Source organism: Thamnophis elegans, chromosome 2 (genome assembly GCF_009769535.1).
Source record: "Thamnophis elegans isolate rThaEle1 chromosome 2, rThaEle1.pri, whole genome shotgun sequence".
NCBI classification, from domain to species: Eukaryota; Metazoa; Chordata; class Lepidosauria; order Squamata; family Colubridae; genus Thamnophis; species Thamnophis elegans.
Window position 1 is genome coordinate 158,901,852 of NC_045542.1, and position 26,436 is coordinate 158,928,287.

Here is a 26,436-nt window from a genome sequence, read left to right on the forward strand (position 1 = left end):
TGTGGGTGCACTGAAAATGTTGGCTGCCTCCAGGAGATCTTCAACAGGTGGGAGGGGTGAAAGGTGTGCGGTTAGTAGGCCCAAGGCCTAGGTAAAAAAGCAATGTAAAATTTCACATGTAAAGGCTGTTTCACCTTGCAGATCAGTCTGATGGAGATGACCTCACTATTGAGTTGAGGAGAAAAGGGATCTTGGTTTTGATCACAGGGTTTCCAGCTTTCTTAGCAACTCCTGTGTGCTCTTGATGATAGCAAGACTAAGATGCTGGCATATTTGTGGCATCTCCCTGGTGGCGGCAATGTGAGGAAAGCAATATACAGTGGGAAATGTTTCATTTTAAAAAATACATTGTGTAAGAACCATCAATAACTTTCTACAAGGAAAGAATGAGTATTGTCAGGGTTGCTGTGATCATTATGGCAAGGCAAGACAGAGTTGCCTCAACCTGTGTTTGAGCGTATAAGTTTATTGATAATACTGCAATAATAAAAATTTTGCGCACTCCGAAACGGCAGTAATCCCGGCAGCAACCCACCCCTGACCTGGGTATGTGTAATTCAATGCAGAGAATGGCTAAGAGATAGGAGTCTTTCACTAACTGAGGGTCTGACACAGAAAAGAGGGGTCGACCTATTCCCCAAAGTGCCTGGAAGTAGGACAAAAAGTAACACAGAATTATATATATTTTTAAAAAATCCTTCCTAGAATTGAGAGGGTCCCTGTGGGTGAATCCAATCAATCAGTGGAACAGCTTTGCCTCCAGGAATTGTGGGAGCTCCAACAATGGGATTTTCTACAGAGGAGACTGCACAGCTGTTTGTCCAGAACGGTATCGGGTCTCCTGCTTGGAGAGGTGGTCCTTCCAACTCCCATTCCGTAATTCTGTCCGAACTTCAGGATCCTTTAAGACTCCGCACGTAGCGAAACTTCACGTGCTAAATAGTTTCACATTGCATGTAATCAGTGGAAACATCTGGCAGATGCCTGAGGCAGAGACAGGACAAGCCTGTTTTTCGACCTCCGAGGACGAGACGGTGGCCAGATAGGCAGCATCCGCCATTAGAAAGCCAACACAAGAGCGGCATCTGTCGGAGCTAAAACTGAAACCATCGAGTACTGCGTTGCTAGACAGGATGGGGGGGGTGAGCGAGGAGACGCGCAGAGGAACTTCCTCTTCCGGATCACTCATGGGAGGAAGGTGGCGTGCAGAGGGTTATTTGTGCTCTTCCAAGGATCAAAGCATCAGCTGGAAGGTGAGTTGAAGACAAGTCGGAGGAGAGTCCGGGGGAAAGTTGGCCTGTTTGGTTCGGGTGCTGCCAACCGGTGAACATTTATGATGGTCGCAGCATCCCATCATCATGATCCCCGTTTGTGACCGTCCCATCTAGTTTCTCATAGGCAAAGTCAGTGGGGGATACTGGCAAGAAGTCGTAGCCATGTGAAATTGCCTTTAACAAGCCACAGAGATTCGCCTAACGACTGCAAAGGGATGTAAGTTGGGACTGTCATGTGACATCATGCTTCCTGATCAGGCTGCTTAGTGACACAAATGCCAGTCCCAAGCGTGAGGACTACTTGAATGGGGATGTCACCAGAGGGATTGTGGACAGTAGGACAGAATTTTCTGCCCTTATTTGGAGCTGAGGACTTCCATGGGTATAACTGGTGCTTCAAATCTTGTGGAGGTTTTAGGCATCATTTCATTAGTTAAAGCCCCCACATCTCTAAAGTTGGCTCAGAAGGTTTGACTTTAACCATCTTGGGACATTTTTCAGGCTAAAAACATGGATTTTTCCACATATATACCTTTGTAGATCTGGGTAGAGCTGTAGGGTTCTCCTCTGTATGCTTATAGATATATAATTATCTATAATTATACAATTATAGATATTCTAAAATGTCCACAGCACTTCCAGATATGTAGTCATGTGAAAAACAAAAGTCCAACCTCTTTGAGTTATATGGATTTACATAGAAAAATACAATAAAAATCATCTGGTCCTTAGCAATTCTTAAAAATGGGTAAATACAACCTCAGATGAACATATGGCATATTACATCATGTCACCATTTATTCTACAAAAGAAAAGACAAAATAGAGAAACCATGTGTGAAAACCCAACACTTTCTGATGTGGTGTAAGGTTTCCTACCTAAACAGGGGCGTTTCAGTTGAAGACCTCCAAGGTCCCTTCCAACTCCTATTCTATTCTATTCTATTCTATTGTATTCTATTCTATTCTATTCTCACCTTTAGCAGCAGTAACTTCAAGTAATTGTTTTCTGTATGACTTCATCAGTTTCTTGCATTGTTGTGGAGGGATTTTTGCCCACCCTTTACAACATCGCTTCAGTTCATTGAGGTTTGCGGGCATTTGTTTATGCCCAGATCTCTTGAGATCACACTACAGATTTCAATCAGATTGAGGTCTGGACTTTGACTGCCATTGCAACACCTTGATTCTTTCCTTTTCCAGCCATTCTGTTGTGGATTTGCTGGTGAGCTTGCAATCATTGTTCTGTTGCATAACCCGATGTTGGCCAAGCTTTAGCTGTTCTTTAGCTGTTGGACAGATGGCCTCACATTTGGCTCTAGAATACTGTAGTATACAGAAGAGTTTACAGTCAACCAGAAAACTCCTACAACTTTGGCTTTTATAGATGTAGTCACACTTGCTGATGATAATTTATCAAGAGCACTTGATTAGCAGCATTTGGCTGCTACTTCGCCTTTTCATACCTATGGAAGCAGTAAGAGTGTCCTTAGTTTTTCACGTTTTTTCTCTTCTCCATTTTGGCTTTCTTTTTGTAAAAGAAAAAAGATGACAGGTATAATTTGCTTTTCATTTGAGGTTACATTTACCCATTTTTAAGAACTGCTAAGGACCAGGTGATTTTTCCTATGTGATGATATGTAAAATCATAGAACTCAAAAAGGGTGTTCCTTCTTTTTCACCTGACTGTATTTGATGATAACCCTTTACAGGGCTCAGAATTTGTGACTGACCCAAGTCAACAAGTGAATTTAATGACTGAATGTGTATTTGATGTTGGTAGTCAAATGAATCATAATGAATGTCAGAGGTTATTCTAGCATTGTGGCATTTTTACTTTTCATTCATACTTTTTCTTTTTTCACACATTTTGCAACTGTTTATAAAGTTACATTTTTTTTAAACTTATAGACAAAGAGGATGGCTATAACAGCACTCCGGATGACTGAGAATAACAAGCAACATTGAAAAGGAAAGCAAATCAAGCCAGAAATCAAAGTATTTTCCATTTCCTTCAAAAACCACACAATTCTTCTCTTTCCCGATAGAGAAAAAAATGAAAATCAAGAAGAGATTTTGAGCTGGACAAAGTAGTGTGTGTGGAATTCAAGGATACATTACATGAAAGATCAAGGGAGATTATTTTTCCATTCAAAAAAGAGGGAAATACCTGGAAGTCAGTGGGGAGGAAATGATCACTTGGATAGTGATATAGGACAGAGAATAATGCAGGCCTCGCTGTGGGAGGGAGAAAATCGCCACTAAATCAAAGCATCACTAACCAAAGGATCATCCATATTTTTGACTTCCTCAGAAATATTGATTGCCCAGGAATTGGGTAGTCACATAGTATGCTGTGCCGCTCACGTACAGACACGTAACTCTGGTTTCGTGGGTTTTTTAATAATCCCCAGCAACTCCCTTCACCAAAACCCCAGAACAGTCCCAATTAAGTCCAGCAACAAACAGACCAATGCTAGTCTACAGTGCAACGGCCAAAGAGTACACAAGGCACCTGGACGTTTCCTCATCAAAATAAACCTACCAGGCAAAACTAAATCCACAATACAAGAGGATTCACGAGGCAAGGAATGTCCAGAGTTCACAAGGCACGAACAAATGAAGGCATGGTGTCAATGTAAAATGAGGCAAGAGTCACACCAACCATAAAACACACAGCTAGGAAATGAGGACGTTCCCAGCATCACTTCTCTCTTTGTGCTGTGCTAATTAGCCAGCTTCCGTTGCAGCCCTTAAAGAAGGGTGAGGCTTTCCCCTCGCGAGTAATCTGTCTGACCTCTGTTCCTGCCTTTTCTCTGCCTTGGATTAGGGGCAGAAGGCAGTTCTTCCTCACTGACTGGCTGCAGCTGCATGCTTTTCCTCAAGCAAAGCCTCAGGACTCCTGCTGCAGCTGTGCTTCAGCCAAATCCTTGTCAGACAACTGACTGGAGCCATTGATCAACTCCCCTCCAGATGTGCCAGGAGGTGATTCATCTTCCTCTGAACTGACATCTGAAGCGTGATCTGGGAAAGCATCTGAAGGAGTCATCACAGGCAGATAATAATACAGGCCTCGAACTAGGAGGAAGAAAACGGCTGCAATTAAAGCAAAATTAAACGGGATCACACATATTTTTGACCTCAATAATATCAGTGGTGCAAAAGCTCCATAGATGTGCCTGTTGTGGGGAAAGCACAGATTGCAAATCACAACTGATTTTGTATAAGACGATAGACAGGAAAAAAGCCATATTAAGGCTGCGAATGTGACAAAAGCTTTTGTCAGAATAGTTCTTCTGTGGTTCATAGAAAGATCCACAGAGGACAGATGCCCTACAACTGCTCTCAATGTGGTAAATGCTTTCGCAAGCATGGCAATCTGGTGATACATCAGAATACTCACACCAGGGAGAAACCATGTGAGTGTCCAATTTGTGGGAAAAGTTTCATTACAAATTCCCACCTGGTGATACACCAGAGAACTCACACAGGAGACAAACCCTTTAAATGTACCGATTGTGGGAAACGTTTTGGTTACAATTTCACTTTGGTGAGACACCAGAGAACTCACTCAGGAGAGAAGCCCTTTGAATGTCCTGATTGTGCGAAACGTTTCAGTCAGAATTCCTACCTGGTGATACACCAGCGGATTCACACAGGAGAGAAACCTTATGAGTGTCCAGTTTGTGGAAAAAGTTTCCTTGCAAATTCCCACCTGGTGAGACACCAGAGGACTCATACTGGAGAGAAACCATATGAGTGTCCACAGTGCGGGAAAAGTTTCAGTCAGAATTCCAACCTGGTGAACACCAGAGGACTCACACAGGAGAGAAACCCTTTGAATGTCTTGATTGTGGGAAAAGTTTTGGTTACCATTCAAATCTTGTGATACACCAGAGGACTCATACTGGAGAGAAACCCTTTGAATGTCCTGATTGTGGGAAAAGTTTCAGTGAGAATTCTCAACTACAGATACACCAGAGGATTCACACCGGAGAGAAACCCTTTGAATGTCCTGAATGTGGGAAAAGTTTCAGAAAGAATTCTGACCTAGTGAACCACCAGAGGACTCACACAGGAGAGAAACCTTATGAGTGTCCAGTTTGTGGAAGAAGTTTCATTTCAAATTCGCACCTGGTGAAACACCAGAGGACTCACACAGGAGAGAAACCATATGAGTGTCCACAGTGTGGGAAAAGTTTCAGTCAGAATTCCAACCTGATGAATCACCAGAGCACTCACACAGGAGAGAAACCCTTTGAATGTCTTGAGTGTGGGAAAAGTTTCAGTTACCATTCTAATCTTGTGATACACCAGAGGACTCATACTGGAGAGAAACCCTTTGAATGTCCCGATTGTGGGAAAAGTTTCAGTCTCAATTCCAGTCTAGTAATACACCAGAGGACACACACTGGAGAGAAACCCTTTGAATGTCCTGACTGTGGGAAATGTTTCATTCAGTATTCCAACCTGGTGATACATCAAAGGTCTCACACCGGAGAGAAGCCCTTTGAATGTCCTGAATGTGGGAAAAGTTTCATTCAGAATTCACACTTGGTGAGACACCAGAGGACTCACACAGGAGAGAGACCATATGAATGCCCAGAGTGTAAGAAAAGTTTCAGTTACTCTTCTGTGCTTGTGAAACACCGGAGGACACATACAGGAGAGAAACTATAAAAGGATCCAGATAGTGGGAATGATTTCGATATCAGGCCTAAAATTATAAGACATGTACCTTTAAACACAAGGGAGAAATTTCAAATCTCCTTCTATAGTGTTTCAGAAGTAAATCACCTCTTATTCAGGGGTGAGTTCCTGCCAGTTCTAACCTCTTCTATATAACAGCTTCCACAAATCTACCGTGCCATTTAGAACTGGTTCCAGCTCCCTCCCCCTGCCCGTCTGAACCACGCTTGCCCTGCCCGTCTCTCACTGATTGGCTGCCCTGCCCGCCCGCTAAGAATCCTATCTAAACCTTAAAAGTCTTAAAGCTGTCAAGTTTGAACATCTCTGGGATTATTTTTCTAAAGGGTTAGGGGTGCAAGGATCTGTAACTTGACAGCTTTAAGACTTGCGTGCTTCAAATGCCAGAGTTTCTGAGCCAACATTTTGGTTGCTTAGCAAGAGCATTGTTAAAAGTGAGTTTCACCACATTTTACAAGTTGGCCACGCCCACCCAGTCACATGATTGCCGAGCCACTCCCACTCGGTCACATGGCTGGCAAGCCACTCCCACAAAGCAGGCCACACCTACAGGAGAGGTTCTAAAAAAATTTGAAACCCAGCACTGCTCTTATTGCACACATGAGGCAAAAGTTGATGAGCTTAGAGAAGGCTTGAATTTCATTTCTATTTTTTAAAATTTATTTTATTATTTACATATAAGTATATCGAACAGAGTTTGACTGTCCTGGTGTTTCATCCGCCACAGAAACTAAAGTGAAAGACAAATAACGTATATACTACTTACCCAATGCTCGTCTTCTAAAATTATTATTGATCAATGAATTCATTCTAATAGATAAATATAGATATATTTCAGGTCTACTTAGTCTAATTTTTTCATGTTCTGACTTTCACCTCGTGTTTCCAGTCATTGATAAAATCTATTCCATGCGTCATAATCTGTCTCTCCTTCATTTGTTTTAATTCTAACATTAGTCTATCCATTTCTGTGCATGTTAATAACATCCTTATTATCTCCTTTTCTGAAGGGTTATTTTCCCTTTTCATTGCTGTGCATTGACCATTCTCGCCCCTCTTAGAACGTGAAATATTAGGTATATTGAACCTTTGCTATAGCCTTCTGTTATAATACGTAATAGAAATAATTCTTTCTTGAATTCTATGCGTTGCCCAACTAATTTTTCTAGCCACATCTGAATTTATAACCAAAATCTTGCTTTTTTACAGGTCCACCACATGTGGTAGTATGTGCCTGGTGATTGTTTACATTTCCAACATTTTGGGAATATGTTGCTAAAAATTTTAGCCAATCCTGCCGGGGGGGGGGGGAGACGTCACCCATAGAACGTTTTATAAAAATTCTCTTTGAATGGTGTGGCTAATGTCAATTTCCTATTTCTTTCCCAGAGTTTTTGCCAAGGCACAAGGCAAGGCTGCCCAATATCTCCACTTTTGTTTATTCTAACATTGTAAGGTGGAAAATGGTAGGCTGTTAAAAGCTAACTACCTGTTTCTACTTATCAGCAGATGTTTCTGGGTATTTCCTTTTGTGAAATTACTGCAAAGAGGCTTTTGGGTGGTGTTTTTTCTACGTCGATTATGGAATTTCCACATTTCAGCCTTCTACCATGGTGTCCTTGGGATTTTGAGCCCCAAATTCCCTAGCCAGCATACAAGTAGTTCTTGAGATACAACTGCAATGGGGCCTTCCAGTGACGGTTGAGATCCTGCTTTGCTTAATTAACCCTACTCCCTGCTCTTACTGATGTAGTTATATGAATGGGCGAGTTATGAAGTGGAACACTGGATACCTCAGGTGTGGGGAAACCCTTGGAGGAGGGACGCAGGGCCAGGCTTGCTGTCCAAAGGCCTCCTCTACACCAAGCCTTGGGTCCTTCCCTGACAGAGTCCCTTTAGGGCTATTATTCCCACACAGTGTACCCCAGGCTTTCCCAAATAGGACTCTCCAGGCCCCACCCACAGGGTCCCCACTGACTTTTTTCTCTCCCCCTGGGTCCCTGCAGTCCTTAGCCCGGACCCCCACCCTACCAGGCCTCACACTCTTCTCCTCTGTTTCTTTTAAAGACCTCTGATTCTCATGTTGGGAAAGGACGGCATCTCTGGGTCTCATGACCCTGTCCTGGAAGCAACGGTTATTTTCAGTGTCCCTATGATTCATCGAGTGGTGGGTTAAAAAAAAAAATTGTACGTACTCTGTGGGTGTGGCCTCCTTTGTGGGAGTGGCTTGCCAGCCATGTGACCTGGTGGGAGTGGCTTGCCAGCCATGTGTTTTCTTTCTCTCTCTCTCTCTCTCTCTCTCTCCTTCCTTTTGCCTCTCTGTCCCTTTTTCCTTTTTTTCTTTCATCTCTTTCTCACTTTTTCTTTCTTTTTTATTTATTCATTTATTTATTCATTTATTTCTCTTTCTTTGTGAGTCTCTTTGTGTGTGTGTGTGTGTGTGTGTGTGTGTGTCAGTGGTGGGTTTCAAAAATTTATGGAACCTCTTCTGTAGGTGTGGCCTGCTTTCCAGCTCCACTGGTGGAACCTCTTCTAACCGGTTTGGTAGATTTGACGAACCGGTTCTACCGAACTGGTGCGAACTGGCAGGAACCCACCTGTGGATTCATCCCTGGGCCACAGAGTGTACTTCTGGAAGCAGTTGCCATTTTGCCATACCAGCTTCAGGGCCAAAATGGCGGCTGCTTCTGGGACATAATATCATAATATAATATAATAACTGGCTGACCAACCGCACTCAACGTGTAGCCCTCAATGGAACTGCATCTACATGGAGGGAAGTATGCAGTGGAGTACCCCAAGTCTCTGTTTTAGACCCAGTACTCTTCAATATCTTCATCAGTGACATGGATGATGGAATAAATGGGAACTCATCAAATTTGCAGATGACACCAAGCTGGCAGGAATAGCAACACTCCAGAAGATAGGCTTAAGACACAGAAGGATCTTGACAAACTTGAACATTGGGCACTATCTAATAAAATGAAATTCAATGGTGAAAAGAGTAAGGTTCTACATTTAGGCAACAAAAACAAAATGCTTAGGTGCAGTATAGCTGGTACGTTCCTCAATAGCAGTAACTATGAAGGGGATCTTGGAGTCCTAGTGGACAACCATTTAAATATGAGCCAGCAGTGTGCAGCAGCTGTAAAAAAAGCCAACACAGTTCTAGGCTGCATGAACAGAGGGATAGAATCAAGATCACGTGAAGTGTTTATACCACTTTATACTGCCTTGGTAAGGCCACACTTAGAATACTGCATTCAGGTTTGGTCACCACGATGTAGAAAAGATGTGGAGACTCTCAAAAGAGTGCAGAGAACAGAAACAAAGATGATTAGGGGACTGGAGACTAAAACATGAAGAACAGTTGCAGGAACTGGGTATGTCTAGTTTAATAGAAAGAAGGACTAGGGGAGACATGACAGCAGTGTTCCAATATCTCAGGGGTTGCTACAAAGAAGAGGGAGTCAAACTATTCTCCAAGGCACCTGAGGGTAGAACAAGAAGCAATGGGTGGAAACTAGTCAAGGAGAGAAGCAACTTAGATCTGAGGAGAAATTTCCTGACAGAACAATTAATCAGTGGAACAGTTTGCCTCCAGAAGTTGTGAATGCCCCAACACTGGAAGTCTTTAAGAAGATGTTGGATAGCCATTTGTCTGAAACGGTATGGGGTTTCCTGCCTAGGCAGGGGTTTGGACTAGAAGACTTCCAAGGTCCTTTCTAACTTTGCTATTGTATTGTATTGTATTGTAAAATCATGGGGGACAAGGGAGAAACCGCTTTTTTTGTACCTTAATACTTTAGACCACATTAAGGAATTGTGGGTGCACTGAAAGTGTTGGCTGCGTCCAGATCTTCAACAGGTGGGAGGGGTGAATGGTGTGTAGTTAGTAGGCCCAAGGCCTAGGTAAAGAAGCAATGTAAAATTTCATATGTAAAGGCTATTTCACCTTGCAGATCAATCTGATAGAGATGACCTCACTATTGAGTTGAGGAGAAAAGGGATCTTGGTTTTGATCACAGGGTTTCCAGCTTTATTAGCAACTCCTGTGTGCTCTTGATAGCAAGACTAAGATGCTGGCATATTTGTGGCATCTCCCTGGTGGCGGCAATGTGAGGAAAGCAATATACAGTGGGAAATGCTTCATTTTTAAAAACACATTGTGTAAGAACCATCAATAACTTTCTACAAGGAAAAAATGAGTATTGTCAGGGTTGCTGTGATCATTATGGCAAGGCACAATTGCCTCAAACTGTGTTTGAGCATATAGGTTTATCGATAATACTGCAATAATAAAAATTGTGTGCACTCCGAAACGGCAGTAATGCCAGCAGCAACCCACCCCTGACCTGGGTATGTGTAATTTAATGCAGAGAATGGCTAGGAGATAGGAGTCTTTCACTAACTGAGGGTCTGACACAGAAAAGAGGGGTCGACCTATTCCCCAAAGTGTCTGGAAGTAGGACAAAAAGTAACATATTACATATTTTTAAAAAATCCTTCCTAGAATTGAGAGAGTCCCTGTGGGTGAATCCAATCAATCAGTGGAACAGCTTTGCCTCCAGGAATTGTGGGAGCTCCAACAATGGGATTTTCTAAAGAGGAGACTGCACAGCTGTTTGTGCAGAACCGTATCGGGTCTCCTGCTTGGAGAGGTGGTCCTTCCAACTCCCATTCCGTAATTCTGTCCGAACTTCAGGATCCTTTAAGACTCCGCACGTAGCGAAACTTCACGTGCTAAATAGTTTCACATTGCATGTAATCAGTGGAAACATCTGGCAGATGCCTGAGGCAGAGACAGGACAAGCCTGAGTTTCGACCTCCGAGGACGAGACGGTGGCCAGATAGGCAGCATCCGCGATTATAAAGCCAACACAAGAGCGGCATCTGTCGGAGCTAAAACTGAAACCATCGAGTACTGCGTTGCTAGACAGGATGGGGGGGGTGAGCGAGGAGACGCGCAGAGGAACTTCCGCATCCGGATCACTCATGGGAGGAAGGTGGCGTACAGTGTTATTTGTGCTCTTCCAAGGATCAAAGCATCAGCTGGAAGGTGAGTTGAGGACGAGTCGGAGGAGAGTCCGGGGGAAAGTTGCCCTGTTTGGTTCGGGTGCTGCCAACCGGTGAACATTTATGATGGTCGCAGCATCCCACCATCATGATCCCCATTTGTGACCCTCCCATCTAGTTTCTCATAGGCAAAGTCAGTGGGGGATACTGGCAAGAAGTCGTAGCCATGTGAAATTGCCTTTAACAAGCCACGGGGATTCCCTTAACAACTGCAAAGGGATAGTTGTAAGTTTGCACTGTCATGTGACATCATGCTTAGTGACACAAATGCCAGTCCCATCCCCTTGAATGGGGATGTCACCAGCGGGATTGTGGACAGTAGGACAGTATTTTCTGCCCTTATTTGGAGCTGAGGACTTCCATGGGTATAACTGGTGCTTCAAATCTTGCAGATGTTTTAGGCATCATTTCATTAGTTAAAGCCCCCACATCTCTAAAGTTAGCTCAGAAGGTTTGACTTTAACCATCTTGAGACATTTTTCAGGCTAAAAACATAGATTTTTCCACATATATATCTTCGTAGATCTGTGTAGAGCTGTAGGGTTCCCCTCTGTATGCTTATAGATATATAATTATCTATAATTATACAATTATAGATATTCTAAAATGTCCCCAGCACTTCCAGATATGTAGTCATGTGAAAAACAAAAGTCCACCCTCTTTGAGTTATATGGTTTTACATACAAAAATACAATAAAAATCATCTGGTCCTTAGAGGTAAATACAACCTCAGATGAACACAGACATATTACATCATGTCACCATTTATTCTACAAAAGAAAAGCCAAAATAGAGGAAACGTGTGACAACCTAAGACTTTCTGATGTGATGTAAGGTTTCCTACCTAAACAGGGGCGTTGCAGTTGAAGACCTCCAAGGTCCCTTCCAACTTCTATTCTATTCTATTCTATTCTCACCTTTAGCAGCAGTAACTTCAAGTAATTGTTTTCTGTATGACTTCATCAGTTTCTTGCATTGTTGTGGAGGGATTTTGGCCCACCCTTTAAAACATCGCTTCAGTTCATTGATGTTTGTGGGCATTTGTTTATGTGCAGATCTCTTGAGATCCCACTACAGCATTTCAATCAAATTGAGATCTGGACTTTGACTGCCATTGCAACACCTTGATTCTTTCCTTTTCCAGCCATTCTGTTGTGGATTTGCTGGTGAGCTTGCAATCACTGTCCTGTTGCATAACCCGATGTTGGCCAAGCTTTAGCTGTTGTTTAGCTGTTGGACAGATGGCCTCACATTTGGCTCTAGAATACTGTAGTATACAGAAGAGTTTATAGTCAACCAGAAAACTCCTACAACTTTGGCTTTTATAGATGTAGTCACACTTGCTGATGATAATTTATCAAGAGCCCTTGATTAGCAGCATTTGGCTGCTACTTCGCCTTTTCATACCTAGGGAAGCAGTAAGAGTGTCCTTAGTTTTTTACGTTTTTTCTCTTCTCCATTTTGGCTTTCTTTTTGTAAACAAAAAAAATGACAGGTGTAATTTGTTTTTCATTTGAGGTTACATTTACCCATTTTTAAGAACTGCTAAGGACCAGGTGATTTTTCCTATGTGATATGTAAAATCATAGAACTCAAAAAGGGTGTTCCTTCTTTTTCACCTGACCGTATTTGATGATAACCCTTTACAGGGCTCAGAATTTGTGACTGACTCAAGTCAGTAAGTGAATTTAATATATTTTATTCAATTTTCACATTCCATTTGCAATCATTTATATACAGGGTATTTACTATAAGAAAAGAAAAAAAAGAAAAAGGGAATAAAGCGAACAAATAAAAAGGAAACACAACTCATCATTCACAACCCCACCTAACCCTTCCATCCTCCATACACCCCATCTACCCCCTCCAACTTTCCTTTCTCCCTCTAACACTCCCCTCCTACTTCCCTTTCCCCTCAAACCTTCCTTCTCCCCTTACTCCCCAGACACCCTCCTTACATTCCCCTTACTCCTTCCTTACTCCTCCCTCTTCTTTCCCTCTACCTCCCTCCTTGGTGTATGCCTTTATTCGAGTGTTGTTTGATCTGATAAAAGTAAAATGAACCAAGGAAAAAAAGAAATTAAAAAAAAAAGAAAAAAAAAGAACCACCGTATATAAATACATTCTTGTTCTTATTAAGACTATGTTAACACCCCCCCACCCCACCCCCCACAAATCCCCATCCCTAATCCTCCCAACTTCCCAGGGCCCACACCTGGCACTACCTTCTGTCTAAAATATCTTGTATACATATGGATTAAAAAATAAAAGTAATATATCAAAAGAAAAAAAAACAGAGAAAGAAAAAAGGGAGAAAAGAAAAGAGAAAAGAAAAAAAGAAAAAGAAAAAAAAAGAAACCACTCTTTGTGTTGATCTCAGCCCCCCCATCTTTATCTATGCTTAAATAGTATAAATCATTCTATCTATATTTTATTCTCGTCTCTTACTTCTTTGCTATTTACCCCAACCTTCTGTAGATTCTCCTGTTCCTCTTCCTAAACCTCATGATCCCTTCCGATAAAATTTAAGCAACGTGGTTCATGCCATATATTCAAATATAACTTTACAGACAAGTAATCCAACTTTCCCTTCTAGTAAAATTTAAACAGCGTAAATGATCTTTCTTTACCCCCTTTTCAAACAGTAATTCAAAATAATCTAGCCAAACTTCCCCTTCTTAGTAAAATTAAGCAGCGTAGATCAAATATTACTTTACACAGGAATCAATTTCTATCTTAAGATAATTCCAACTGACTTCCTCTTCTAATAGGATTTAAATAACGTAGTTCATTCCACATGCATTTTACCCTCATCCCTTACTTGTCTGATATTTACCACTATCAAATTTATACTAGCATTTGTTTAAAATGTAACTCAGAGCGATTTCAACCAACTTTCCCTTCAAATAAAAGTTAAGTAGCATGGATCATTCCACATATTCAAATAATACTTTCAGCAAGAGTCAGTTAACCTTCTATTTTAAAGTAGTCCCTTCTAACAAAGTTTGAACAACATAAATCATTCCGCATTCTTTTTACACTTATCTTAAGATAATCCCAACCGGCTTTCTGTTCTAATAAGCTTTAAACAACGTAAATTTTACCCTCATCCCTTGCTTGTCTGATGTTTACCACAAATAACGTAGTTCATTCCACATGCATTTTACCCTCATCCCTTACTTGTCTGATATTTACCACTATCAAATTTATACTAGCATTTGTTTAAAATGTAACTCAGAGCGATTTCAACCAACTTTCCCTTCAAATAAAAGTTAAATAGCATGGATCATTCCACATATTCAAATAATACTTTCAGCAAAAGTCAGTTAACCTTCTATTTTAAAATAGTCCCTTCTAACAAAGTTTAAACAACATAAATCATTCCGCATTCTTTTTACATTTATCTTAAGATAATCCCAACCGGCTTTCTGTTCTAATAAGCTTTAAACAACGTAAATTTTACCCTCATCCCTTGCTTGTCTGATGTTTACCACTATCAAATTTATGCTAACGTTAATTTAGAATCTAGCTCAAAGTAGTTTCACCCAGCTTTCCCTTCTGATAAAAATTAGTCCGCTTTTTCTACCGGAGAGAGGTCTCAAACCCCCATTCAGTCCTCAACTTTAGCAAGCATTTTGAAATGTCTAAATTCTCGATCTTCGTTTTTCTGCTTCTCCGAGGGAGGAGGGGCTACCCCCTCCATCTTGCAGCCACATGGCCAGCCGCTTGCCTTCTCCTTCCGCTTGTCTCTCCTCTCTTCCAAGCGCGTCAGGAAGTCCCGCCTTCAGAATCCTACAATAGAAATCTTGAGCCTCCGAAACAGAGTTAAGACGAAATCTTTGATTCTCAAATGTAACCGTGATACCGGCAGGGGCCTCCCATCTGTATCGAATCTGTTGACTCCTAAGTTCCTTAGTTAAAAATGTGTAGTCCCTTCTTGCTTTCAGCATCTGAAAAGGAATATCTTTGAAAACAATCAGGTCCTGGCCGTCAACTCGGAAACTGTTATTATGAAATTTTTGCACAATCGCATTTCTAGATTCTTTTGTAGAGAAATGTATAATTATGTCCCTCGGGAGCTGTCGCTGTTCCGCTATCAATGAGTTCTGGCGATAGATTTTCCGAATCTGCCAATCAAAGTTAAGTCCCGGGCTTCCCAGCGCATGGCTGAAGGCTTCAGCAAAGGTCTGTTTCAAATTCTCTTGCTCCTTTTCACGGAATCCTCTGACTCTTATTGCAAATGCCTTCCTATTAAAATTTATCATCATAAGCTGTTCTTCGTTATCTCTAATTTTTTGTTGTAAAATTTGAATATTGGTAGTCAGATTAAAATTAGCCTTCTCCAGACTTTCCAATTTGTTCTCTATTTCAGCAGAGTAATCTGACAGGGCAGACACGGCTGCAAACGTATTCGCCTTCATTTGATTAACTTTAGATTTTAAATCATCATAAAGTTCCAATACAAATTCCTTAATTTCTTGCTTAAAGGCATTAAACATTTTAAAGAGATATTCCTGTGTTAAAAATTCTCCAGTAGAGGGCATAGGAGGCAAAGGCTGTGTTTCCAGTAAAAATTCTTTAAATTCTTCAGACACATTTGTAGCAAGACGCTTCTTTGACCTGGGTGGCATAATAAATAAACAAGTAAGCAGCGCTTCGCTCCCCTCTATTTCCAAAGAAGAAGAGTTTATTTTGTTAAGGAGCGGTCTGCAGGAAGATAAAACCGGCTATGTGCATCCAGTATCAATCATCCACGGAGAGAAATCGCCATTTTGAGGTCTATTTAGACAAAGAAGTCTCTAAGACGAATGGTGCTGGTATTTAAGATAGTAATAAAAGCATAAATCTCACAGGGGTGGTACCCTCCCGTATCAATTCTAGCTTGAAAAAACTTTGTTTTGTCCTGGGGGGGGCTAGCCTGTCTGGGGCTGCCAAAAAAAAAAAAAGGCAGCTGAGAAGAACTGGCTGGAGATAAAAGCTCCGCTCCAGCTGGATCTAATCTCTTTCCACAGCCAAAAAAAGAAAAAGGCTGTGGCTTACGAATAGACCCTAGCCTACGGAGCTATCCTCCCTGCCCCTTTCTTAGCCAAAAAGGGGTGCTATCTATGATCTTATTTAGATATACAAACCAGATCTCTGAGGAGCTCGGTGGAGCCCGCCTCGGCAACAGGCCACGCCCCCAGGAAGTCTGACTGACTGACCCAAGTCAACAAGTGAATTTAATGATTGAATGAATATTTGAATTTGGATCTTGGTAGTCAAATGAATCATAATTAATGTCAGAGGTTATTCTAGCATTGTGGCATTTTTGCTTTTCATTCATACTTTTTCTTTTTTCACACATTTTGCAGCCGTTTATAAAGTTACATTTTCTTTGAAACTTATAGACAAAGAGGATGGCTATAACAGCACTCCGGATGACTGAGAAGAACAAGCAACATTGAAAAGGAAAGCAAATCAAGCCAGAAATCAAAGTATTTTCCATTTCCCACTGATTAGGGGCAAAAGGCAGTTCCTCTTCTTCCTCAGTGACTGGCTGCAGCTGCACGCTTTCCCCAGGCAAAGCCTCAGGACTCCTGCTGCAGCTGTGCTTCAGCCAAATCCTTGTCAGACAACTGACTGGAGCCATTGATCAACTCCCCTCCAGATGTGGCCGGGACTGGTTCATCTTCCTCTGAACTGACATCTGAAGAGTGATCTGGGAAAGCATCTGAAGGAGTCATCACAGGCAGACAGTAATACAGGCCTTGAACTGGGAGTAAGAAAACAGTAGCTGTCATCAAGGCAAAACTAAACAGGGGATCACACCTCAATAATATCAGTGGTGGAAAAGCTCCATAGATGTGCCTGTTGTGGGGAAAGCACAGATTGCAAATCACAACTGATTATGCATAAGATGATCCACACTGGAAAAAAGCCATATTAATGCTACAAATGTGACAAAAGCTTTTGTCAGAATAGTTCTCTTGTGGTTCATAGAAAGACCCATAGAGGACAGATGCCGTACTACTGCTCTCAATGTGGTAAATGCTTTCGCAAGCATGGCAATCTGGTGATACATCAGAGGACTCACACCAGGGAGAAACCATGTGAGTGTCCAGTTTGTGGAAAAAGATTCATTGCAAATTCCCACCTGGTGATACATCAGAGGACTCACACAGGAGACAAACCCTTTAAATGTACCGATTGTGGGAAACGTTTTGGTTACAATTTCACTTTGGTGAGACACCAGAGAACTCACTCAGGAGAGAAGCCCTTTGAATGTCCTGATTGTGCGAAATGTTTCAGTCAGAATTCCTACCTGGTGAGACATCAGAGGACTCACACAGGAGAGAAACCATATGAGTGTCCACAGTGTGGGAAAAGTTTCAGTCAGAATTCCAACCTGGTGAACCACCAGAGGACTCACACAGGAGAGAAACCTTATGAGTGTCCAGTTTGTGGAAGAAGTTTCATTGCAAATTCCCACCTGGTGAAACACCAGAGGACTCACACAGGAGAGAAACTTTATGAGTGTACAGTTTGTGGAAAAAGTTTCCTTACAAAAGGCCACCTGGTGACACACCAGAGGACTCACACAGGAGAGAAACCATATGAGTGTCCACAGTGTGGGAAAACTTTCAGTCAGAATTCCACCCTGGTGAACCACCAAAGGACTCACACAGGAGAGAAACCCTTTGAATGTCTTGATTGTGGGAAAAGTTTTGGGTACCATTGTAATCTTTTGATGCACCAGATGATTCACACAGGAGAGAAACCATTTGAATGTCCTGCTTGTGGGAAAAGTTTCAGAAAGAATTCTGACCTGGTGATCCACCAGAGGACTCACACATGAGCGAAACCCTTTGAATGTCTTGATTGTGGGAAAAGTTTTGGTTACCATTCTAATCTTGTGATGCACCAGAGGATTCACACCGGAGAGAAGCCCTTTGAATGTCCTGACTGTGGGAAATGTTTCATTCAGTATTCCAACCTGGTGATTCACCCACAGGGACCCTCTCAGTTCTAGGAAGGATTTTTAAAATATATATATAATTCTCCGTTAATGTTTGTCCTACTTCCAGGCACTTTGGGGAATAGGTCGACCCCTCTTTTCTGTGTCAGACCCTCAGTTAGTGAAAGACTGCTATCTCTTAGCCATTCTCTGCATTAAATTACACATACCCAGGGCAGGGGTGGGTTGCTGCCGGGATTACTGCCGTTTCGGAGTGCGGACAATTTTTATTATTACAGTATTATCAATAAACTTATACGCTCAAACACAGTTTGAGGCAACTGTGTCTTGTCTTGCCATAATGATCACAGCAACCCTGACAATACTCATTTTTTCCTTGTGAAAAGTTATTGATGGTTCTTACACAATGTATTTTTTAAAATGAAACATTTTCCACTGTATATTGCTTTCCTCACATTGCCGCCACCAGGGAGATGCCACAAATATGCCAGCATCTTAGTCTTGCTATCATCAAGAGCACATAGGAGTTGCTAATAAAGCTGGAAACCCTGTGATCAAAACCAAGATCCCTTTTCTCCTCAACTCAATAGTGAGGTCATCTCCATCAGACTGATCTGCAAGGTGAATCAGCCTTTACATGAGAAATTTTACATTGCTTCTTTACCTAGGCCTTGGGCCTACTAACTACACACCTTTCACCCCTCCCACCTGTTGAAGATCTGGACGCAGCCAACATTTTCAGTGCACCCACAAATCCTTAATGTGGTCTAAAGTATTAAGGTACAAAAAAAGCAGTTTCTCCCTTGTCCCCCATGATTTTACAATACAATACAATACAATAGCAGAGTTAGAAGGGACCTTGGAAGTCTTCTAGTCCAAACCCCTGCCTAGGCAGGAAACCCCATACCGTTTCAGACAAATGGCTATCCAACATCTTCTTAAAGACTTCCAGTGTTGGGGCATTCACAACTTCTGGAGGCAAACCATTCCACTGATTGTTCTGTCAGGAAATTTCTCCTCAGATCTAAGTTGCTTCTCTCCTTGACTAGTTTCCACCCATTGCTTCTTGTTCTACCCTCAGGTGCCTTGGAGAATAGTTTGACTCCCTCTTCTTTGTAGCAACCCCTGAGATATTGGAAGACTGCTATCATGTCTCCCCTAGTCTTTCTTTCTATTAAACTAGACATACCCAGTTCCTGCAACTGTTCTTCATGTTTTAGTCTCCAGTCCCCTAATCATCTGTTTCTCTTCTCTGCACTCTTTTGAGAGTCTCCACATCTTTTCTACATCGTGGTGACCAAACCTGAATGCAGTATTCCAAGTGTGGCCTTACCAAGGCATTATAAAGTGGTATTAACACTTCACATGATCTTGATTCTATCCCTCTGTTAATGCAGCCTAGAACTGTTGGCTTTTTTGGCAGCTGCTGCACACTGCTGGCTCATATTTAAATGGTTGTCCACTAGGACTCCAAGATCCCTTTCACAGTTACTACTGTTGAGCAAGGTACCACCTATACTGTACCTGTGCTTTTCGTTTTTGTTGCCTAAATGTAGAACCTTACTCTTTTCACCATTGAATTTCATTTTATTAGATAGTGACAGTTCAAGTTTGTCAAGATCCTTGTGTCTTAAGCCTATCTTCTGGAGTGTTGCGATTCCTGCCAGCTTGGTGTCATCTGTAAATTTGATGAGTTTCCCATTTATTCCCTCATCCAAGAGATTGGTGAAGATGTTGAAGAGTACTGGGTGTAAAACAGAGCCCTGGGGTACTCCACTGCATACTTCACTCCATGTAGATGCAGTTCCATTGAGGGCTACACGTTGAGTGCGGTTGGTCAGCCAGTTATTATATTATATTATGATATTATGTCCCAGAAGCAGCCGCCATTTTGGCCCTGACACTGAGAGAGAGAGAGAGAGAGAGGGAGGGAGGGAGGGAGGGAGGGAGGGAGAGAGAGAGGGTGGCAGAGGGGGAGGGAGGGAGGGAGAGCTGGCAAGCCATTCCCACCCGATCACATGCCGGGCAAGCCACTCCCACAAAGGAGGCCACACCCAGAGTAGGTTCAATTTTTTTTTGAAAGCTACTACTGGATGAATCATAGGGACACTGAAAATAACCGTTGCTTCCAGGACAGAGGCGTGAGGCCCAGAGATGCCTTCCTTTCCCAACATCAGAATCAGAGGTCTTTAAAAGAAACAGAGGAGGAGTGTGAGGCCTGGTAGGGTGGGGGTCCGGGCTAAGGACTGCAGGGACCCAGGAGGAGAGAAAAAAGCCTGTGGGGACCCAGTGGGTGGGGCCTGGAGAGTCCTATTTGGGAAATCCTGGGGTACACTGTGTGGAAATAATAGGCCTAAAGGGATTCTGTCAGGGTGGGACCCAAGGCTTGGTGTAGAGGTAAGGTGACCAGATTTTGAGATTGGTAAAGAGGGACACCTTTGACCGGAGGGTGGGGGGGTGATTAAAATTTTTATACAGAGCAAGAAAAATTTTCATATAACGCAAAAATAGTATTGTAATATTTTTTTATTTCAACATAACTACAATTTACAAATGTAAATTGTAACTGTTGCCAAACATCAAAATTTTGATCACGTGACCATGAGAATGCTGCAACGGTCGCTAAGTGTGAAAATGGTCGCTAAGTGTGAAAAATGGTCATCAGTCACTTTTTACAATGCCATTGTACCTTTGGTCACTAAGCCCATTATACCACCTTTCTTGCCACAGTTCTTAAGTGAATAAGTGCAGCTGGTATTTTGTATTTTGGATAGAATCTTTTTTTAAATAGCCTAAGACAATTTAAAAAAAGAATCCACACAGGAGAGAAACCTTATGAGTGTCCAGTTTGTGGAAGAAGTTTCATTTCAAATTCGGACCTGGTGAAACACCAGAGGACTCACACAGGAGAGAAACCTTACGAGTGTCCAGTTTGTGGAAGAAGTTTCAGAAGGAATTCTGACTTGGTGAGACACCAGAGGACTCACACAGGAGAGAAACCATATGAGTGTCCAGTTTGTGAAAGAAGTTTCATTTCAAATTCCCACCTGGTGAAACACCAGAGGACTCACACAGGAGAGAAACCTTACGAGTGTCCACTTTGTGGAAGAAGTTTCATTTCAAATTCTGATCTGGTGAACCACCAGAGGACTCACACAGGAGAGAAACCATATGAGTGTCCACTGTGTGGGAAAAGTTTCAGTCAGAATTCTGACCTAGTGAACCACCAGAGGACTCACACAGGAGAGAAACCTTACGAGTGTCCAGTTTGTGGAAGAAGTTTCAGAAGGAATTCTGACTTGGTGGGACACCAGAGGACTCACACAGGAGAGAAACCATATGAGTGTCCACTTTGTGGAAGAAGTTTCATTTCAAATTCCCACCTGGTGAAACACCAGAGGACTCACACAGGAGAGAAACCCTTTGAATGTCTTGATTGTGGGAAAAGTTTCATTCATAATTCACACTTGGTGAGACATCAGAGGACTCACACAGGAGAGAAACCATATGTGTGTCCACAGTGTGGGAAATGTTTCAGTCAGAATTCCAACCTGATGAATCACCAGAGCACTCACACAGGAGAGAAACCCTTTGAATGTCTTGATTGTGGGAAAAGTTTCAGAAAGAATTCTGACCTAGTGAACCACCAGAGTACTCACACAGGAGAGAAACCCTTTGAATGTCCTGAATGTGGGAAAAGTTTCAGAAAGAATTCTGACCTAGTGAACCACCAGAGGACTCACACAGGAGAGAAACCTTTTGAATGTCTTGATTGTGGGAAAAGTTTCATTCAGAATTCACACTTGGTGAGACACCAGATGACTCACACAGGAGAGAAACCATATGAGTGTCCACAGTGTGGGAAAAGTTTCAGTCAGAATTCTGACCTAGTGAACCACCAGAGGACTCACACAGGAGAGACACCTTATGAGTGTCCAGTTTGTGGAAGAAGTTTCATTTCAAATTCCGATCTTGTGAAACACCAGAGGACTCACACAGGAGAGAAACCTTACGAGTGTCCAGTTTGTGGAAGAAGTTTCAGAAGGAATTCTGACTTGATGGGACACCAGAGGACTCACACCGGAGAGAAATCTTACGAGTTTCTACTTTGTGGAAGAAGTTTCATTTCAAATTCCGACCTGGTGATACACCAGAGGACTCACACAGGAGAGAAACCTTATAAGTGTCCAGTTTGTGGAAGAAGTTTCATTTCAAATTCCGACCTGGTGAAACACCGGAGGACTCACACAGGAGAGAAACCTTACGAGTGTCCAGTTTGTGGAAAAAGTTTCAGAAGGAATTCCCACCTGGTGAACCACCAGAGGACTCACACAGGAGAGAAACCTTATGGGTGTCCAGTTTGTGGAAGAAGTTTCATTTCAAATTCCGACCTGGTGATACACCAGAGGATTCACACAGGAGAGAAACCTTATGAGTGTCCAGTTTGTGGAAGAAGTTTCATTTCAAATTCCAGCCTTGTGAGACACCAGAGGACTCACACAGGAGAGAAACCATATGAGTGTCCACAGTGTGGGAAAGGTTTCAGTCAGAATTCCCACCTGGTGAAACACCAGAGGACTCACACAGGAGAGAAACCCTTTGATTGTCTTGATTGTGGGAAAAGTTTTGGTTACCATTCTAATCTTGTGATACACCAGAGGACTCATACTGGAGAGAAACCCTTTGAATGTCCTGATTGTGGGAAATGTTTCAGTCAGAATTCCAGTCTAATAATACACCAGAGGACACACACTGGGGAGAAACCTTATGAGTGTCCACAGTGTGGGAAAAGTTTCTGTCAGAATTCCCACCTTGTGAGCCACCAGAGGACTCACACATGAGAGAAACCCTTTGAATGTCTTGATTGTGGGAAAAGTTTTGGTTACCATTCTTATCTTGTGACGCACCAGAGGATTCACACTGGAGAGAAGCCCTTTGAATGTCCTGACTGTGGGAAATGTTTCATTCAGTATTCCAACCTGGTGATACATCAAAGGTCTTACACCGGAGAGAAGCCCTTTGAATGTCCTGAATGTGGGAAAAGTTTCATTCAGAATTCACACTTGGTGAGACACCAGAGGACTCCCCCTCCAACTTTCCTTTCTCCCCTCCAACATTCCCCTCTGCCCTACTTCCCCTCCCCCTCTATTACTCCTCTCTCCCAATAGACTTCCTCCCTTCCATCTCACCCTCCCTCCGATCCTCTCTCCCACCCTCTCTACCCCTCTTGCTTCTTTCCTTCTGCTCCTCCCTTCGGTGTATTTCTACTATCAATCAATATATTCCGCTTCCTATTTTTACACTAGAATTAAAAATTCAACAGTATACAAGTGCAATCATATTACTTTAAAATCCAGCACATACTATATTTTCCCCCTCCCCCCTAGGACCCTACCTCCCTCCGCCCCCCCGACTTCCCAGAGCCCGTACACGGTATATTATTGTCCTGTTGCATAACCCGATGTTGGCCAAACTTTAGCTGTTGTTTAGCTATTGGACAGATGGCCTCACATTTGGCTCTAGAATACTGTAGTATAGAGAAGAGTTTATAGTCAACCAGAAAACTCCTACAACTTTGGCTTTTATATAGTCACACTTGCTGATGATAATTTATCAAGAGCACTTGATTAGCAGCATTTGGCTGCTACTTCGCCTTTTCATACCTATGGAAGCAGTAAGAGTGTCCTTAGTTTTTTATAGTTTTTCACTTCTCCATTTTGGCTTTTTTAACAAAAAGGTTTTTGAAAAAGATGATTTGAGTCCAATAGGTTGTTCATTTGAGGTTATATTTACCCATTTTTAAGAACTGTGTCAGGCCTGCAGCCGGTTCCTTTTGGGTTTTTTGGCCTGCCACACTAATGTTCTATTCTACTATGCTGTTTCATTAGTAGGGAATTGGGATGGGGAATAGTAAGGAATAGAATGTGATGTTGCCAAAATAACATTCCTTTCTAGAATCCAAGGTCATCCTTTGTTTCTACACCTCTGCGCCTGACCGGAACTGGATCTGGGTGGAACTGCCAGCATAACAGTGGAAGATTGGACCATGTGATGGACGTGTGGGTGTGGGGGCAAGATCATGAACTTTCAACTGGGTGGGGACTTCCGGGGAGGGGTTTGCCGTTGTCGGCAGCTTAATGGAGCTGCCCCCAGATTCCTGGTTCGTTATCTATTTAATATCTATTAGATATCTCTTTTTTCAGGCAAGAAAAAAGCAGAGAGCGACTCAGTCGGCAAGAGTCTTCTTTGAAGTTCGCAGTTTTTTTTTGTGGGGGCTGCGAACGGAGGGGAAGAGTCAGCCAAGGCTGAGTCATCTACTTCGGCCAGAAAATCTCAGCTGTTTTTTTTACAGCACAAGGCGAGAAACCACCCCCCCTCCCTTGGACAATTTTTATAACTATGTTATTGAAATTAATACATGCAGAGACTGAACTTGAGAACTTTATTTTTTTTTCCCCTACCAAAAATCCCAGTTTCAATGTGATAAAAAAAAACCTTTGTGTAATTGGTTCTAAGATGGCGATCTTGTAGCTTTCGCATTTGTATATTTTTAGCTTCCTGGCACAGCCGACAGAGAGCAAAATCAAAGGTATTGCCTGAGAGCATTCTCCGACTAATTAACATTGTTTCCTTGAAGACCTACCAAGAATTTCTTTTTCTTTTTCTTATCAATTCTTAAAAGCTGTTAAGCCTCCTTGACAATATAGAGATATTTTAAACACAGATGAATATGAACTGTTACACTACAATGCTAATTTTTTTGAGACGTGCTTTGTTACAACGCTCTTTTTTGAAATCTTTTGAAAAACCTCTATGAACAAATAAAGGGGGGACTCAACACTTTCTTCTCTTGCAAGTTACATAACGGGCCAGCAGAGTTCGAGTAATTCTTGACTAATTGTTTGAAATAATGGCACCAAAATCAAAGTCGGGGAGACGTCCTTTTAGCAATACACCTCATGCATTTGGCATGAAGTCGCAGCCTTTACCTTCTACGCCCCCTACTGGAGATTTGCTAACGAAAGAATTTCTTTTTGAGACACTTAGAGAATTCAGAGAGGAGATAAAGCAACTTATTACAGACTTTTGTGACAAGTTTGACACTAGGATTGCTAATACAAAGGAAGACATGATTGGACTTGTAACTGTAGTGACAGAGTATGTTGCTGGAATGGAAGATAAGCTAGAGCTTCTGGAGGAAGCCAATACCAACTTGACATCCAAAATCGAAGTGATGCAACAAAAAGTTGAAAAAGCTGGAATGGAAGATAAGTTAGAGCTTCTGGAGGAAGCCAATACCAACTTGACATCCAAAATCGAAGTGATGCAACAAAAAGTTGAATATACAGAAAAACAAGTCGTTATGATAAATTATAAAAAGATGGAGCTTGCATTAAGAATCGGGACTGCGTGAAAGGGAACAGGAGGACCTGAAACAGATTTTCTCAGAGGCCTTCAGTCATCTGGTGGGAAGACCGGGAATCAACTTTGATTGGCAGATTGAAAAAATTTATCGCCATAATTCTTGGACGGCAAAACAGAGACAGCTCCCTCGAGATGTAATCATATATTTTGCTACAAGAGAGTCTAGAAATCGGATACTACAAAAGTCTTATAATACCAAGCTACAAATTGGCGGACAGGATTTGATTGTCTTCAAAGAAATACCACCCCAAATGTTAAGAGCCAGGAGAGATTACGCTTTTCTAGTGGAAGAACTCAGAAACTGTCAGATACAGTATAGATGGGATGTGCCATTTGGTATTATAATTACACTTGATGAGCAAAAATATCGTCTCAACTCTGTATGGGAAGCCCGAGATTTCTATTATAAGACCCTGAAGGTGGGACATTCTGAATCATCTGGATCCGGAGAAAGACAACGAGAAGGACAAGATAAACAACAAATTATACAACCAGAAGATAGAAAGCATCATCTTTCCTTCCCGGTAGGGCAAGGGATCAGAGAACAAGGACCTAGCGGTACGACTACCAGACGAATGGGGAAATAAGGCAGACTGCAACAACTTTAATAGTTATTGGCCATTGATTAAGGAGTTATGTCCGAACTTTTTATAAAAGAGAAAGAAAATATTTTGCTATTTCAAACAGCCTCAATCTCGAACATGGTCAATACTTTGTGACTTCTGTCATGCAAAAGAAAAATGACATAGTTGCATACTGAAGAAAAGATATTGACTTGATGGATAATTATGAACTTTTATATAAATTACTGATGATTTATTTTCTGGGGCGAAGAGGACGGAGATTGTGGTGGGGGTTCTTTTGGATCATGGCCCAGTTTGGATGGAATTGGGAAGGGTAGTGTAGGTAAGAAGATCTTGGAGGTCGAATGGGAGCTATTTTGATATGAAAAGTATATTAATGATTGTAAAAATTGCTATTTGAATGTCATGTTCGGAAT

The 26,436-nt window shown here is 42.0% G+C and overlaps 1 long non-coding RNA gene and 1 pseudogene across 1 annotated transcript; both read left to right on the forward strand.

Moving 5' to 3' along the window:
• The first annotated feature begins 691 nt into the window (after positions 1-691).
• Positions 692-26,436, forward strand: part of LOC116502461 — a 38,607-nt pseudogene continuing 12,862 nt past the window's right edge.
• LOC116523859 lies at positions 10,958-16,811 on the forward strand. The gene is made up of 2 exons (XR_004257162.1): positions 10,958-11,039; positions 16,444-16,811. It is a non-coding gene; the product is annotated as an uncharacterized LOC116523859 (long non-coding RNA).